The sequence below is a fragment of the Zophobas morio genome, unplaced genomic scaffold (assembly GCF_036711695.1).
Source record: "Zophobas morio isolate AGI-343-1 ecotype UQ-CSIRO unplaced genomic scaffold, CSIRO_AGI_Zmor_V1 ptg000194l, whole genome shotgun sequence".
In the NCBI taxonomy this organism is placed as follows: Eukaryota; Metazoa; Arthropoda; class Insecta; order Coleoptera; family Tenebrionidae; genus Zophobas; species Zophobas morio.
In genome coordinates this window covers 364,203-371,944 of record NW_026972298.1, presented here as the reverse complement: position 1 = coordinate 371,944, position 7,742 = coordinate 364,203, and the positions used below count along the sequence as shown (strand labels likewise).

General features: G+C 32.3%; 1 long non-coding RNA gene across 1 annotated transcript; it reads left to right on the top strand.

Annotated features, from left to right (window-relative positions):
* The first annotated feature begins 5,768 nt into the window (after window positions 1–5,768).
* On the top strand, window positions 5,769–6,464 carry LOC135145854 (uncharacterized). Its single transcript, XR_010283584.1, has 3 exons — window positions 5,769–5,842; window positions 5,915–5,996; window positions 6,287–6,464. It is a non-coding gene; the product is annotated as an uncharacterized LOC135145854 (long non-coding RNA).
* Window positions 6,465–7,742: the final 1,278 nt, after the last annotated feature.

Below are 7,742 nucleotides of genomic sequence, written 5' to 3'. Positions count from 1 at the left end.
AAACTGCTTAACACTTAAAGATAGGATGCTATATAACGGAGAGAATATTGTTTTATCCTCTAAAGGACTTCAATTTACTAATTTCTTATAGACTGTCATTATGAATTTCTAAAAACAACTGGGACTAATTAATCGAGAGTTCTTTTGGTTCAACATGAAAAGAAATATTAGGAATTAATTGATTCATGTGAAGAAAATCTTTTTGTTGTAAATCACGGAGTCCGTTGCAACCCTTATCTATTCCGAGTAATTGGGAGAGGTGTCCGTAGACTTTATAGCAGACCTCCCCAAATCTCAAGGGTTCGACCCCATTACAGTTGTAAAATGACGACTATTTATAATGTGTCATTTTATACCAATTTCTAGTTCCATTACCTCGATCGAGACTGCCAATCAATTTTTTATTTATGTTTTTAAATATCATGGATGTTTTCAAAGTATTGTTCCTGATAGGGTCATAAATTTGTGTCTAGTTTTTGGAAGTTGTTAAGATGTAAGGTGTGCCTACCTTCCGCTTATCATCTAGAATCCGATACGGGGATAGTATACCGAGTATTGGAACAATTTTTTCGATTTTCGATAAGCTACCTACAATTAGATTGGGTCGGGAAATTACCATCGCCCGAATTTACTTATAATACTTAACGCATCTACTGAAAGGAACCCTTTTATAGCTTATATGTATTTCACCAAAATTTCACCCGCTTATTTTTAATCACTCTACAGCTCCTATAGCTGAGAAGAAAGTAAAGGAACTTAAAATGCATCATGATGACCTATGCTTTAATTATATAAAGGCACAGAAAATTACAGAGGAAACTTGGTAATACTTAATCGCCCCAATTTTAAGATCTAAGACCTTGTTGTAAACTAAATCACAAATTTCTGACTCCGTTTAATGTTTTTAAGCAAATAAATCCTGTGGCATTTCAGCTAGACTTGTCCCCTCAAATCCATCTCCATGCGTTCCACATTAGTATTTCCTCAATGGTACCTCCTAGCGAATTAAACCAACATAACATTGTCGACTAGATAGCTGAAACTTCTGTTTTAAAATTTTGGATACGAGATATTATCATAATCGTCGTCAGTATCTCATGGAATGCAACTATCAAAATGGTGAGCGACATTTTCTTCTTGGATGAATGAGGAAATAATTAAATTACTTTGTGAGAGTCCTAGGGATTTACAAAAACTACGAATTGTGAGGATAAGCCATCCTATACTGTTATTAACGTGTAGACTTACTTCATGATTATGACATTTGTTTTTTTGGCATAATTCTTCTGCAATGAAAAATAATAACCCAAAGAGATGGGCTTATAAGATAGCTGGTTAACTTAATACGTTTTCAACTTCGAGACGAAGTCGCAGTAAGGAGGGGATAATGTTATAGGCCTAAAGGGTCTATACTTAGTAACTAATTTACAGGTATGAGCGCCTTTGTTCTCGGATGAGTGACGGGGGATTTTTTATACTCTATAATGAAACGCTTTATTACTGTTGTTCTTGACTTTTCTGCTTAACTCTTTGTTTCCTATTTGTTCTTATAGTTTTAATTTAATAAAATTGCTCTTTTTAAGTTTTAGTTTGCTTTATTATTTTTATCAAGTTTCTGAACTTCTATTACTCTTCTCGCTGCCACTTTCACGCTATTATTTCCAAAGGGTGTTATAATCTTTATTTTGGTTATAATACCTTTAGTTGCATTATCATCTAGTAGAATTCTGATTTATTTTGGTTGAAAAAAGTGTTACAGCTTTCCTCTTTATAGGCACGTTGGAAATTAATATGACTTCAAACCAAAAATAGAAGAATTTTCTTTTCTACCTTTATAGGGAAGAAAAATCTAGCACTTATAACATTTTCTTCAAACCAGTGTTAGTACTTTTCTTAATAACCGCTAAGCTAACTCAATTTTAGTTATATAAATATCACAAGTTACATTGCAATTGGTATGATAATATGTTCCTATAAGTCTTGAAACCACGCTAGCAGCTTCTCCATGTTCCCTCGCTCTTTTCCTGCATGTGAAAAACCATTGTTGATAAAAATTTTCAAAATGGAGTAGCCACCATATTTACATGCCAAACTTCTTTAACTTATCAGCCAGTATTGTCTGAACGGTCATCTACACGAAAAGGTGCTAACTGCTCGTCTACAATTAAGTTACTACCAAGAACGAATACTCTTGGAATTGCATACCATCTAATCCCACAAACTACGCATCAGAGCTAACTTATCTTTTTTCCGGGGCTAAAAACATTAAAAGATTTTAAAACGAAGAGCCCCATTGTAGTTTTAAAAATAAGGAAAACCGTATATAAGGTCCCAACAAAATTTCGTAACTTGTGTAATTATAAGTTTTAGATTTCCTGCAGTAAGTAATTAAAAAATGCTTAAGTTCTACAATATCGCAAGATTCCCGCCATTTAAAATTGTGGAGACTGAAACCGCAAAAACTTGGGTTGGTAAAGCAAGTTAAAAATAAATAAACAATTTTATTTAGTATAATCATTATCCTTCCAAGTGGAAGAACAACAGTATCTTACACAACTTTTAAAATTTTACGTGACTGGGTTTTTGTTTGTGGAGGTGCTTTAAAGACCATGTAGTTCCATTTTTTAGCTTCATTATTGTACCTAAATTTAAATCATCCTCTTCAAACTTGAAAAGCAATTACCTCTTCTAACATATCTAATGTTTCTGGCTCATAATCAGATTGTTCAGAATTTTTCTTCCATACTGTCAGGACTGTGGTCTCGTCGTCACCTAGGTTATCAAAATTTCATCCATATCTTTATCTAACTAATTTTATGCCAGCTGTAAGTTAACTTATAAAACAGTGATTTACTAATACTGAAGACGTAACAATACAGTCGTACCATAAATATCAGCTGAATTCTGCGCCAGATACACCATGTGTTAACACGTAAAATGTGAATATGGCACTATGCGTCCATTGAACTCACGTTATCGCTTTAAACATATATCTTATAACATTTTTAATTCGTGTAAACAAAAAACTATATAATTGCAGAATAAAAATCAAGAAATTTCAGTTGGCAGTACATAGAGTGTCAAGTTCTATTTACAAGTTTAAAAAAAAGTATAGATAGTAGAGTATCGAAAAGAGTTCAATAGGCCCACCTTTATCGAAGAAGGCTTAAGTAAAACGTTGTTAAAAAATTTAATGATCTTTAAACGACTAATTAAACCAAGTCAGATAGGCTGAAAACTACAAAATTATCCGAAAAATACAGACTTTTTTTTATCAATTCTATAAAAAAAATTGTAACTCCTGGACAAGAGTGAGAATTCCTTTAACTCCCATATCGAACAGTAGTCTTGTAACATTCACAAAATCCAATTGCAAAAAAGATGAAGAGTCTTATTTTTTATAAGCAAGTTAACAAAACCATAGACGCTTTACAGTGCCCTCAAGAAATTGCCTATCTATTGATAGGTCTCCATTTAAATAAGGTAATGATTTCAGTCGCAAGTGCTTTTTTACTAAAAAAAGGTCCTAGGGAAGACAACACAGTCCCTTTCTTCTTCTTCTTCCCATCCCTTAATACTAAAAAGCAGTCCACTACAAAAAAAGGAGGGTGCAAAGCGGAAGCCAAATGTTGCTGATGGCAGAAGTAAAAGCTTTCTTGTAAAAGTTTATTAAACGCAATCTCTAGTAAAAGAGAGAGAAACGGAGACGCAGGTATAAACAAATCTTTTATTTCTGGTAATGATCTTAAATAGGTTTTGGCGCTTTTAACCGTCTCAAACACGGAAAAAATTCGAAAATTCTACAAAAATAAAAATTTGCTCAAGAGGAATCCAATACAAACCAAATGATTTTTCTTAATTTACTTTAGGAGGTTATGATCGATTCCAAGTAATTAATACAGATAATTAATAATATTCTGCTTTGGTGACAACGTTCTTAGTATATAATAGGTGTGAAAACCATATTAACAATGAGTGTTACTTCACAGTGAACTTATTTTACCAAGGGGCAACTTAATTTCTGAAAAAGAAATACCCTTAATTTTCACGATAATGTAAGAAGATGTAGAAGAATACTAAGTTTAAAAGACTAGCTAAGAGCATCACTTACGACTTAAGAAAGTTTCGAGTTGGCCAAAATTCACAAGGCTTTTAAGATGCAATCCGGATTCCAACCGTTAGTTGGGTGTGTCAACTGCCACCTCTAGAGATACCATTATTTCTTACTTTAAAAATTCCGCATCAAAAATTTGCATTTCACTTTTGCATGAGATTTTTTTCATTAAATGTATGACTTCCATAATCCAACTCATTTTTGTTCCAAGCATGTTTAATACACTAACTTTTAGGACCTATAACAAAAAGGCAACCCAAAAAAATTTATAGCCATGTTTAGAATATAAAAACTTTTTTTTCTACATAAAACAAAAAGGGTAAGTAATATACATAAACAGGTGCACAATAACCTTTTTTATAGATAATAACTCTTACCACTGAATAGTCTTTCCAAATATTATCCACGAAAAAATCTGATTATTTTTTATAATACTTTATAAAGAAACGCGCATCCCCACTTTAACCGTAAGGAATTGACCCATTTGGTTTTCATACATTCCGAAAAAAGAGTTATAAAAATGCAAAAAAATATATAAGTGGAATGAACAGGGGAAGAGCATGAATGCGGTTAGAATGAAAGGTCTATTATCTTCAAATACTCTTTTACAGAACGTAGAAAACAACATTGAAAAAACTTTTAATGTCAAAGCTCGCAGAAGAACCAAAATAGCTAATAAACAGTTGGGTAAGTTATCATAAGATATTCATCGAGCTGTTCTAACTTGTCCATGTTGCTCCCCACAGTTGCTCTCGTAGAGGCTTATAATGAAAACCATATGCCAGACAAAAAAATGAGGAATGCCTTGGCAGAGGTAATTAACTTGCCGCCTCGAGTAGTAGAGATCTGGTTCCAGAATCAGAGGGCATTACAAAAGAAAAGACTGAGACAAAGCGGGACTGCGAGTGGGACTCTCTATTGCTTTCGCTCATTTGAGCCGAAAGGGTATAAAAATTTAAAGACCACTCAAGCAGGAGTCGCCAAACCTCAAGAATTGACTATCTTTTTCAGTAATGATTTGAATTTCCCCGAGCTTCCAGCGTTCCGGTAGTTTTTGTTTACAAATCATCTAATTTCCTTTTTTGGAATAATAAAGTTTCTAAGCAATTCAATTTCAATTTACTATAGAACTACCAATGAAAGCTCACTTTTAAACACTACATTACCTTTTTCACCAATGGATTACCGGAATATAAGTAATATCGGCGACAATTACAATTATAGGCCAGCCCCTTGGTTTCCTAACGATTTGGTGGATCAAGTTCTGGACCTAAATTCGGCTATAACAGATTCAATGTGTTCTTATGACTTATTGGGGAGAAATAAACATCTTTAATTACTTAACCAGTTGCTTTGTTAATGTTTTTTTTTAACGAAAAGCCTTGAGAGTATTACACAAACACTTGCTAGTTTTTTTAGAAAAAGAAATCAATAAATTAAAATTTTTCAACATCTTTAGAAGTAAACTCGTTTTAAAGTCAAGAGAAAGATAAAAATTAAGTTGCCAGAGGGAACTACACGCTTTGTAGGTACTTTAAGTTTTAAATGCAAAAGAAGAGTTTATAAATATACAATATTAAATCGAAGTAGAGTAGAAACACTTTTTACCAGCTTAATATAATTCGCAACTCCTTATTATTTGAAATAGAAGGTCTACTGACCTGCTTGTCGCAGATAAGAGTCGCCGAACTAAACATCAAATCCGAAAAATCATCTAAACTTTACATGGTTTCTAAAAAGACTACATATATTATTCTTAAATAACTTATTGGTCTATTACTTATTAAAGAATGTTTATAGGTAAAAAACCTACCAAGGAGTTTATAGGACAGTTTTATAACAACGGCCGAAAAGAGAAGCCAAGTGCTATAATCAAAGAAAGGTTTTTCTCGCCGCAATTTGTATATAATTTCTTTTAAAAACCTCAATAGGAGTAAAATATATAATAAAAAAACCTTCTAGTATATATTAAAAAAATATTAAAGTATTTAAGAACTAAAAAAAAAAAATTCTTTCACAGTCACAAAAATAAATTTTACTATAACAGAATTAATAGCTTGGATTTTATTATGCGAAGTACATTTTAAAGTTACATGTTTCTCATAGTTTTATTGATATATTGTTATAACTTTTAGTTAGTTTGAGACAAATGTCACTAACTTTATTTTATAGTAGCTATGAGGGATCTAATTCGAAAATAAAAATACCTTCTAAAAGTTCTTTTGGCTTCTTGTATTCTTAAAAAAGGCTATACCCCGAAACCGACGGTAGTGCTCTGCGAAGCAAGTTCCGTGTTAAAGCTTCAAGCCCTTATCTTACTCTTCTTCTCACTCTCCCGCTTTATGTATTTTTTAAACAGGCTAGAAAATGAAATGTATCCTCAATACACCTTATAAAGTAACGCTACTACCATCTTTAGAAGCTTCTGCGATTATGTTTGTACAAACCATTTAAAAAATTTTTTTTATAATCTTTTATTAACTACAACAGTACTTAACAAAAACTACAATTAAAAGTATAGTTTTTTACTGTTCAAAGAAAACGCTAAGTCTAGCACTATCTTTCACCTTTGCATTTAACAATTTTGCCCAAAAATTAGAAGCAGGTAGTCTTCTTAGCACTCCAAAAAAGCACCAAATATAGATGCCCAATTTAGTAGGACAAAGATTATTTACCAAACTATGAAACCCTACTATCAGCCTCTTAAAGGTAACAAGTAACAAACGAATGTTTATATTTTTTTAAAGCTGGCTTTTCTTTCATATTTCTCTAGAAATTGAGTTAAATGTTATTAACCACAACTTTTGTCTTCAGATTATAACTTCTATTGCATAGACTTTTTAATCCTGCTCAATTATATAATATATTACTGTTTAGTTATAATGTACCGCCTTTCCGGATTATTTTCCCACTTTTAACCCCTATATCTAATAAATGCTTCCCTTAAGAATCAAAGTTTTACATTAAATTTAAGCTCTGAAAATGGTAAACTGTTTATAATTTTCTAATGGGTGAGTGAGAGAATGTTTATGCAAACGAAGGAAATAAGTTTTTCTAATATACATTGCTGTAATAGCTTTATAAAAAAGCTAGAAAATAAAAAGCCTATAAAACAGTTATGAATTACCTAGATAACTTAAATCACTAATTAAGAAGGTAAACGATGTCAATCGTTAGAGACAACCTGTAGTAAGTTTGAAATGTTAACTAGAAAACTAAGCTGGCCTGATGATAATTAAGGATGCCAAAGGTAAAAGTTGAAGTTAGTTAAAACTGACACCCTAACCCGGTAGTCGGGTAACTAGCCGAAGTTAAAGTATGCCTACCAATAAAGCACTTTCTTTTACCAAAGTCTATAAATGTTAGCTAAAACCTACAGCACTATCTTTGAAACGCGGGATAAGATGCAAGATGCTACTGCTAACAACAGTCGGTTACATAATCTACTTCACTCCCTTAGGGTCTCTTTCGTGTATACTTCACAGTACTTTTACCTATTTTAGTTCCCTCTTGAGTCAGGTAAGCCTCTATAAAGGTCCACGGCATCTGCTTGGATCAGATCATTATAGATCATCCTTTCAAATCCATTAGTTATATACGTTTCTTACACCAATACTAAGTACCTCTC